This window comes from Tamandua tetradactyla, chromosome 25 (assembly GCF_023851605.1).
Source record: "Tamandua tetradactyla isolate mTamTet1 chromosome 25, mTamTet1.pri, whole genome shotgun sequence".
Taxonomy (NCBI): Eukaryota; Metazoa; Chordata; class Mammalia; order Pilosa; family Myrmecophagidae; genus Tamandua; species Tamandua tetradactyla.
This window is the reverse complement of record NC_135351.1, coordinates 30,584,944-30,595,466: the sequence shown is the minus strand read 5'-3', so window position 1 is coordinate 30,595,466 and position 10,523 is coordinate 30,584,944. Positions and strand designations below refer to the sequence as shown.

The 10,523-nt window shown below is 41.1% G+C and overlaps 1 non-coding gene and 1 pseudogene across 1 annotated transcript; both read right to left on the bottom strand.

The window, feature by feature from the left end:
- Window positions 1-5,370: 5,370 nt before the first annotated feature.
- Window positions 5,371-5,443, bottom strand: TRNAK-UUU (transfer RNA lysine (anticodon UUU)). Its single transcript has one exon. It is a non-coding gene; the product is annotated as a tRNA-Lys (tRNA).
- A 1,025-nt stretch (window positions 5,444-6,468) lies between these two features.
- LOC143668964 (RNA-binding motif protein, X chromosome-like) lies at window positions 6,469-8,790 on the bottom strand (annotated as a pseudogene).
- Between the last annotated feature and the right edge of the window lie 1,733 nt (window positions 8,791-10,523).

Sequence of the window (10,523 nt, the reverse complement as noted above, 5' to 3'; positions counted from 1 at the left end):
CTTTTGGGGGGTACATAATAGCTTCAAACTGGCATACCAGGTATAACTTCAATTTGAGCCCCAGTATCAATTAAACCTATGAAAGTTTGCCAATTGGTGCATTTCAGCAGATGTTAAAATTAATTTACAACTTACCTTATAGAGGCACAAAAGCTAATTGGCACAACTTTATCTTTTATTGCATATATTTTTAGTAAATTTAAAATTTCTGACTGAGTTCAATTGTGACTTCTGCTGCAGTTTTTTTATTTCCTCCCCCATTATGTAGGGTGAGTGAGTGTGTGTGTGTGTGTGTGTGTGTGTTTACTGGATATACTTGAGGCTGAGGGTGAGTCCTCTCTACCCTGCTCACATTTATAAGTTTCTTTCCCTGGAGAGTTCTAAAACAGTATCCTCAGGGTCAGGAGCCTCCCCCTTGGTAATTATTACTTTATTAGGTTTAAGGACCTCAACCTTAAGTTTGGTTTGAATTAACTCCTTGACATGATGCTAAGTCATGACACTCAATCAAACCCAGAGTCTTTGTTGGTCTATTTCATAGTCACCCAACAAGGTGATGGTGTCCTTTTGCTCATAAAGAGGTGTGCAGGTAAAGCATTCAGAGCCTTCTTTCTGGTCTTTGCAGTGGAGAAAGGGTGCCATAAGAATTTTTAACCTTCAGGGTAAGGATTTTGATTTGATGACAGAGTCAGAGGTGGCAGTAGTAGCAGCTTAGGGTCCTAGTGAGCCACCTGCTTTTAGGAATAGTTATCAGCATACAATATAGTGGCTGCTGTTCCCCACATGAGTGACACCTGAGGGGCCCATTTATTGCACAAGATGTCACACTTTCCCCTTAGGGCTCTGTAGAATGGAGCCAATGCCTGATTGCAACACACAACCAATGGGCTGTTCTGCTGAGCTAAGCATCAGTCACACTTTATGCTGGAATCAAGATCACAACTCAATCTGAGACGTGCAGGTAGATCTGGGCTAAGACACATGTGCCAATTTGAATCTATTATGTACCCCAGAAAAGCCATGTCTTAATCTTGGTCCAATCTTGTGGGGGGCAGCCCTTTCTTTTAATACTGATTCAATATTCTAGGGTAGAAACTTTTGATTAGAGTATCTCCACAGAGATGTGACGTGACACACTCAATTGTGGGTGTGACCTTTTAATTAAATGGAGATGAGACTCCACCCATTGAAGGTGGGTCTTGATTAGTTTATCAAAGTCTTTAAAATTTGGGGGAAATATTTTGAAGAAACCTGAGAAACAAGAGAGAAGATGCAGACACTAGGAGAGCATGTGTTTCAGAGCTGACAGTCAACAGGAGACCCAAACATTTGGAGATGCAGAGCAGATGTCGCCATGTGCCTTTCTATGAGATGCTAAGTAATCCAGAACCAAGAATTGCATCCCAGAGGAGCTAAGTAAAGGCCCACAGGTGCAGAGTGAGGAACCCCACAGGAAGCAGAGGCTGAAAAAAATCGAATCCAGGAGCAAGGGACCAGCAGATGCCAGCCATGTGCCTTCCCAGCTAACAGAGGTGTTCTGGATGGCATCAGCCTTTCTTGAGTGAAGGTAACCTGCTATTGGTTCCTTAGTTTAGACATTTTCTTGGCACTAAACTGTAAACTATAACTTTTAAGTTCTCTTTTTAAAAGCCATTCCATTTCTGGTATATTGTTTTCCTGCAGCATTAGTAAACTAATACCACACATGATTCAAGAAGGGCTACTTTAAGGAGGGCTCTAGTACCATACTCCTGTCCCTGAGTGCCAATTATTAAAATGTCCAACTTTGTTGTGTTAAATTCATAACAGGTAGGATTCAAAAAAATGCATTGCATGCAGTGCATCTCAAAGAGCATGCTGGCCAGCTGGCAGCAGCTCAAAGTACATGCTCATCAGCCAACACCAGAGTCAGTTAGCAATTCATAGCAAGAGAGGAAAGACCAATGGTGTGGTGTCATCACCTAGAAATTCTGCTCACAGCACCAATTGTTGTGGTCACTTAGTAGGGGAGGATGGTCCCCCTTCTAATTAATGGTCAGATGTTGAGATCAATGATACCACAAGCAAACCAAGGGGGTAAGAACAGATTCATTTACTCACATGTTGAGGGCTTTTAGGGAGAGGCACTCAAGCAGTCTCTCCATAAGTGAAGGGAGGGGAGAGTGGCGCTGGGTTTTATTGTAGTTAGTGATTGGGAACAGGGTGAGGATTCTCGTCTGCAGTACAGAATGGGACTTTTACGGTTTGGACTACCCCCTCCCCCATTGCCCAGAAAGGAGACAAGCACATGGGCTTTCTTATCAGCTTGCCCAGATGTGGGGCAAGTGGGAAAGAGACAAAGGTGGATCCTGAAAGCTTCCAGGAGTAAAACTTAAAATGCACAGTCAGGCTCTTTATTGCAATAGTGTTGGCACATACAGCATTTTGTATTGTTTATGTTTGGTTGTTGAATAATACATGTCTAGTTAAGCCAAATTTAGATTAGGTAATTGGAACTAACACAGTTCACAGATTGAGGGCAGAATCCTTTAGGAATCTGACAAGCTATTCACAGATGAACACATCTTTCCGTCTGTCTTCATCCTGGGCTGAGGAGATAAAGCACACTCAAGTTGTCAAGAACTGATCAATTTCTTAACACTTGTAAATCATAGTATCAGTTCCAGAAAGGTAGTTTACTAGAGGATGTGAGCTAGAAATACAGGAAAATGATCCAAATCATATGTGAGACTAAAGTAAAATCCAGGAAACTGCATTATTATTATTATTATTATGTGCTGAGAGTAGAGAATAAAAAAGCTGGTGGAAAGCCATTTTAAAGGACCACTGGGTAGGAATGAATAGAGGGTGAAAGAATTGGATGGGTTCCAGAAAGAAGATAAAGATTTTCTCAGATAGATCAAACATGAGGGAGAGACTGCAAGAAGGCTATCCCCGCCCCCCCAATACAGGTGCCTTCCAAAATAATGGCATATGTCATAACAAATGAAAATTCCTAACAATGTAGGATTTAAACTCATGCTTTCAGAACTCAATCAACTGATTAAGTCCTTAACAGTGAACATCACAGTTTTTTATATTTTTATGCCACCTCAGTACTGGTAAACAAATTTCCATAATGCGTTTTGACAAGTCAATTGCCTACCTGAGTAGAAAAATGTCAAAGAGTGTAAAATCTGGGAAAGGGAAAAAAGTTTTACATAACTTTTCCAGGCTATGTAAAACCATGAAGAGTTAATATTAATTTAGATTCCACCTTTCTTTCCATAGCTTTCACCACCGCAATACTCTTAGCCATGTCCATACACACCCTCACATCCATTCCATTCTTTGGCCAGAACTTGCTAGTAGAAAATTTTCAAAGAAGAAAGCAATTCAGGAGAGTCTTGGGATGAAGCAGAGGTATTAAAAGAGATGAATGGAAGCAGGGGGATAGTAAATTAAGAAAAAGGAGTCACCCATACTTTTGTCAAACTCAAAGAATTGATACTAATGGCGGAAACTCTCTTCCATCCATTTGTGCTGAGCAGAGTGGTGCAGTGGAAGTGTGCTGGGCCCATAACCCAGAGGTCGATGGGTCGAAACTATCCTCTGCTAGTCAATTTGCCTCTATAATTATGAAAGGAATCTACTGTTTTCCTTAATTTTAGACTGCAATCTAGCAAGAGAACGTCACGATGCTTTCCATTTCTTGTCCTGTTCGGTCCTCAAAGGAATCTTACTACCAACGGTTTTCAAATGACGTTGCTGTAGGAAGCATCAGGTCTCTTCTCTCTGCTGGCATTAGTGTTTACCTCACTGCTTCACTCTCTCTTCTGCAAAGGTGCTCAAATTGAAGACCTAACAGGACTGTGGCCGTGAATACGCCTTCCTTCATGGCCAGTTCATTCTAGTCCTTGTACGTGGGTGTGTGAAATGCACTAGAGGAGGACCTGGATCAATGTGGAATCCCAGGGGTTCAGGTGAGTAACCAAGTGTATACCTTGCCTTGATTGCCAGGAAAGAAGGAGCCTAAATGACAAACGCGGAATAACAGAACCCAGCAGAGAAAGGACAAGGAGAAAAGGAAGAGAAATGAGTGGGTGGAGAAAAGGAAGGAGAAAGAAAATCCAGCACTAGGGCAGGTGAGCTGAGGAATGAAAAGCCTGGAGAGGAGAATTCTGAGAGATGTGGTCCTCTCCATGTAAAGACAACCTTGGAAGGGGAAGTCACATTCCACACCACTTTTTTTCCTGGCATTGGGAAATCCCTGTTATAAAATTCAGAAAAATAGCTCCCAGCACGCCAGTGGTCTTTAAAAGCTCTGCCTTGTGTTGTAAGACATAACCATTCTCTTTCCCCATCTTTTGATTCTCTTGAGTTTTCTCTTTGCTTATTTCAGTCTTTCCCAAAGTGAACACATTCTCTCCTCCTCAAACTCATAAAGGAACCCTTGCATTCTGCTCTTCTCTCATCTCCTACAGGTATGTTCCATCTGCCAGGACTGCTATGCACTGTCCAACTACTCTCTTTCAGTAATAATTGACCCCAGTGAAAGTGTCTTCAAGTGAACCCTGCGCTTTTCTGAGCACGATTTCCATCTTCATTTCCCTGGCAATTATGCGCATTAATCTGCTTTTAAATGAATAAATAAGGGAGAGTTAAATGATCTGTTCAGTGATAATAGGCTCCAGAGCCAGTCCAAGACCTTAGGTTATAGCGCCACACTTTTGGGAAACCTTTAGAATCCCTGAGGAAATGAGATTCTCTAGCTCTTTTTGGAGAGCTCATGCTTTTATAGACTGGATGAGGACTCTGGCATGTGCTAGGTGATTCACTGGGGAGAAGATCAGACTTTTGAATTTTTAATCCATGTGTCAGTTGAAGGTCTATTTCATACTCGATGTCAGGCACATCTGGATACAGAGGATGCCAGATGACTTGCATGCTGGAGGAGTTCTGAGGGACAGCTTAAGGGGGAAAACCTCCTCTTCTCCTAGTGACATAGTGGAAGTGACATGACATAGTGGAAGTGAAGGAAATGAGCATGAAGTAATTCACTCTTGCTCTGCGCACACAGTATCCTCCAGGTGAAAGCCTTGACTTTTTGCCTAATAACCATTTAAAGTCTTACAAAAACTATAGAGCATAGAAGTTCATTTTCAGAATAGTTTTGCAGGGAAAGCACAAAGTGGAAAGGTAATACAATATCAAAAGGTTTGAACTGTAGTTTTCCACCTGTTTCTTGCAGGGAGGTGCAAAACTTCAGTCCATTACCATGTAGTCAATCAAAGACATGACGTCAAACGCCACTGCTCAACTAGGGCCTACCTCAAAAGACACCCTAACTTGGGTGTTATAAATTCTCTTGAAGCGTAAGCTAAACCCTGACGCCTGAACAGGGACTTGAACCCTGGACCCTCAGATTAAAAGTCTGATGCTCTACCAACTGAGCTATCCAGGCCTCAGCAGACTGGGCAGGTCGAACCATACATAACCTAACTCTTCACCGGAAGAGCTAGCGGAATCTAGGGCTTCAGGAATTAATAGGGTCTTCCAAAAGTGTAATTCAGTCATATGGGTCTCAGAATTTCTGAGTCATTTATCAATAAGTAAATCATTTAATTTTCATAATGTACATTCATTAAAAGTTGATTCATGTGCACAGTGGTAGGGAGAAGGATTACACTATATATATAGAGTCACTTATTGTGGAAGGGAGATAGCTGGTTTGGCTGTAGGGTCCCTCAGAGACTGCGTTTACTCATTCACCAGCCTCTGGATAGGGGAAGGAGGTGACCACTTTAGGAACCACTGGAGTAATTGAAGAGAATACTTGAGAAAATCAAAGTGTGAAATGAAGATGAAGAACTTTGACACAAGGCACACAAGGCCCGGGATGCAAGTCCGCTTTCCCTTTTGGAGATTCCCACCCTTCCCCTGCAGTTTCTGAGATTGTTCCTGGATTTTTTCCCCCCTTTTGGCCAAAGTTTCTTATTTAATAGTCATTTAACACACACTTAAATGGCCTTACTTGGGAAGGGGGGAAGGGGAGAGTCTTGCAGATTCCTAAGAAAATGTCAGAAGGGCAAAATATGGCCAGCATTATCCATCTGCTTTTTTTGGGGTTTACTGGGTGAATAGCACTTTCCTTACATAAGCATCTGATTCAGGTTTTTCCTACTGTCAATACTGAGATGTCAGTTTGAAGACATCCTGAAATCCTGTGAGTAGCATTACCAGGACCACCCTCTAATATCTAAGCCTGTTTGTGTAAGCAGAGAGATTGATCGCTCCATTTTAAACTGGCTAGATGTTTGTGGAAGCTCTTAGGAGTGCTGCTGCATTTATTGGGAAAAATTAGAAAGTAGTCTTTAGGGATATTTTTACTTGGAAAGTTACAACACTAATATGCAAGTTCAAGTCTTACATATTAACATTTGCTTATTGAAAACAATGTCATAAATCAAATAAATTAAACATGTTTTACTTTTTCCTTCCAAGAACATAAAAGTTATGGAAGGGAATTTAACAGGAAAATTTTTAAAAGTAACCAATTCTTCCTTAGTAGTCTTTGGGTAGTTATAACAGTTTCCACTTTTTGTTTATTTCTTTGAACAGTGATTTTGATACTAAGTTGCTTTATTTTTTTCTTCGTTTCTGCTTCTGCTTCCCCCTCTATCAGATTGGCTTCCTCCACTGCCACCATCTCTTGGTGCTCCCGGGCTTGAACTGCTGTAGGAATCACATGGAGGAGAGTACTCCCTTTACGTAAAAGAGGTAAGCGCTCTTTCTTGCTTGCCAACATGAGACCATTTGAGAAAAGATCACTTTCACTGCTTGAATAACTTTCTAGATTTCCACCATATCCATCGCGTGAGCTGCAGTAGTCATCACAATGACTACTTTCACCTTGAGATGGTGGGAGCCCATGTAGGTGGACCACTACATGAGTTACTATAACTTTCATATCTCCCCTCGGATGATCTGAATAATCTGGATCGACAACCATAGTCATCTCTATCACTACAGCCTCTTGATGGACAGTCATCACGTGAACTGGAATGACCATAATCATGGTTATGTTCAGTCTCTTGGTGGTGGTGCATAACTTCTTGGATCACATGAATTTGGTAATCCTTGCTTGATTATTTGTCTTTAGTAGAATATCCATCATCTCCTGGGGACAAATAAATAAATCTACAAGTGGGCAAAGGTTCCCTTCATGCTGGGCCTCCACAACTATCTCTTCCACATGATTCAGGAACTCTTCCATTCTACCACTGTTGGGAACTGGTCCTGAGGGGGCAGAACTTTAAGGTGGAGGATCCCCACTTAATGGTGGTGGGCCTCTTTTTACTGGAAGTGGTCCCCTGGAAGGATTCATGTTAAAATTCATGGAATAGCCACCATCATCCACGTGCCCTCCATGTGAGAGGTCCTCTTGTTCCTCCAGGTTCTCCTCTTCCACCTCTAAGACCTCTGGGAGGGCTTTTGCTTCTTGAAGGTGGAGTGGTTCATATCTACCACTTTCAAATGATGGGTTAGTGGCATGTTCCACCTTGATAGCTTTTCCATCTAATGACTTTCCATTGATGTTTCTGACTTTATCCTCGGCGTCTTCTGGACTTTCAAAGGCAACAAAAGCAAAACTTCTCGATTTGTTGGTTTCACAGACTTTCATCAAGAGTACTACCACTATTTGTCCATATTTGCCAGATACTAATTCAAGACTTTTCTCGTTTGTTTCTGTATTGAGTCCACCTATGAAGAGCTTTCCTGGAAATCTACTTCAAAAATTTTTTCCTCCAGAGTTGGAGAGAGGCAAGGACAGTTTCAAGCTGGTGCAAGCTTGCCAACAGGCCCTTTCTAGAGGCTCAGCAGGGGTGAGGGCTGCTGAGTATGGATGGAGGACAGGAGGGGGAAGCTGCAGGCACTACTGCACAACCAGCAGTAGCTGGGTTCTTGGGAGCCAGAAAAAGATATATCCAATTTCTCTTCTAATTTTTTCTTCCCCATTTTATCTTGAGCAGCAACTTATTAAGAAATAGAAATCATCCAGCAGTTGAAGACATAGTGTCCATGTTTCCCTCATTGTGCCTTGGTTTTTGAGACATTTCTTGAGTGCCTACAGAGAGAGGCACCCTGGGAACAAAATTCTTAAGCAAAAGTGGCAGAGAAAGAAGATAGTTCCAATTACTCATTCTGAACCAATACTATTTCTATCATTAAAGACACTAGTTATTATTTTTTCTGTACATGAAGACAAATACAATCCTGATTGAATATGAAGAAATAATGCATAAATGTGATGTCTCACCCATGGTATCAACTAGATTTAAAAAGTATATTGTAAAAGTAATTTTATTATATAACTTGTGCACAGAATTTCAGGAATTAAAAATAATATGACATTCTTGGAGCAGCTAGAAGAAAACATGAAAGATTATGGAACAATAACCCATACCAAACTTAAAATTCTGTTCTATAACTACTTGTCAAAATGTACTTAGAAATGTATTGCTGTTTTCTATATATGTTATATTTCAAAATTTAAAAAAGGTTTTAAAAATATTGTATATATGTAAAGCTGGGGAATGACATTTAGATATTACTAAATGTTGATCAGATGCTATTTTTACTTTACCTAAAAAACAAATCATCACATCTGCAACATTGGGGGGGAGGTTTGCTACCCCCCATAAACACACACACCTCCACTTCTCAAATGTTCAAATCACGTATGAAACAGACATCCTCATTCTCTCTCTGAGCTTAGTCTAGGTACCTTTTCCTGACTCTCAAGGTCATGGATGAGATAAAAGTCAGAGCTGGAAGAAAGGATGGGATCAGGATGACTAGGGATGGAGTAATTGGCAAGATGGGATGACCATGATGGTTTGGGGAAGGGTGGAAGTAGGTTAAACAATGAAATTGTAGGTTGCACCACTTCTTTCTGGTACATAGGTCTGTTTGCTTTTACTCTAAAACTCTAGGCCTCATGATGCTTCCTCGACTTTGCCCTTATTGTTCCCTTTGCCTGGAAATATCTACCCCAGATAGTCACATAACTCAGTCCTTTTATTCTCTCAAGTCTCTGCTTAAATATGACTTTCTCCTAGAAGCCTTCAGTGACGACACTTTAATATTGCAAAAATCTCCCTTACATCTTATATCCCTTCCATACCTACATTTTCTTTATGACACTCATCACCATCAAGTCATCTACGTCATTCAGATGCTGGGCTGGCACTCACAGGTGGGCCTTGACCTGTTGAACACAAATAATTTTATAGAACATTGCCATCACAAAAGGCCTCTCAAGACAAAAAGCAAGACCACCCAATAACCATGTCTGAACAAACAAAACATAAACATTGTCCAAGCCATAAAATGCCTAACGTCTCTCTCTCTCTCACAGTTAGTGAATGACTGCTGCTTCTCTACCAACAGGAACTTCAGCTTTACGAACTACTCAGCTCTCCCTTTAGAGAAGACTCATTAAGATATCCAAGCATAAAATTACTCCCATGGCCTAACAGTATCAAACCAGCACAAAGCCTCACTTCCTTAAACCCTACCCCAAATCACCCATCCAAACCCCAAATCCTGTAATAGGTTCCTTCTAACATTCTCTTACTGTGATGCCCTGCAGTTCCTGAAGGTTTGCGTTCTCTCTTACTACAACAAGTAATACATCCAACTTGTTCAACTGCAGGTTTTGTCCCTGATGGTCTTTGACAGGACTGCATTTACACTAACTAGTTTGGTTAACTGTCTGACCCCCACTGCTCCACTCTGTATCTTTGGTACCAATTACAAAACCTGAAACTGAGCATGTAATCAATAAATGTGTGTCAAATAAATTAATAAATAATTAAAATGTAACCCTTAGAGAGGAGAGGCAGGGCAAGATGGTGGCACATCTTGGTGGCACAGTAATGTGTAGATTTTAGTTTTCTTCTAAGGCAACTAGTGAATAGCCAAGAATTGAATGGAACAAGTGTTGCAGGGACATAAGTGACCACACACACATCATACACCAGACTGGAATGGGTGGAATGGCTGAGATTCCACACAGAACTGTAAGTCTCTCAAGCCACAGAGGCTGGTGCACCTCCTCCATGCATGGCAGGCTGGTTCCCGGAGTGGTAAACAAACAGACCCTACTAGCAGTAAGGTAGGTAGCTGAACCAAGCTCCAGTTGAAGAATTAACAAATTCAGGCTGCTGAAAACAGGCCCTGAGCACAGATAAACCTGGAGTAAATACCAAAGAAACCCGAAGTTTTTGACCCAGAGAAAGGGGACTGGACTAACAAAAACAACGACAAAAACAGGCTTTTTGAATTGGACAGTACAAAATACTGGAAATGGGCTGGACCCCAAGAAAAGGGAACTCAAAGAGCTTGGGAACACATCCAGCCCTGTACCAACCCCAACTCCTTCTTTTTTTAAATATCCTTTCATCAATATTTTCTTAATTTATTTTGTATTATTAAACCAAAAGCAACATAAAAACAATGAACATTCTTAACATACAAAC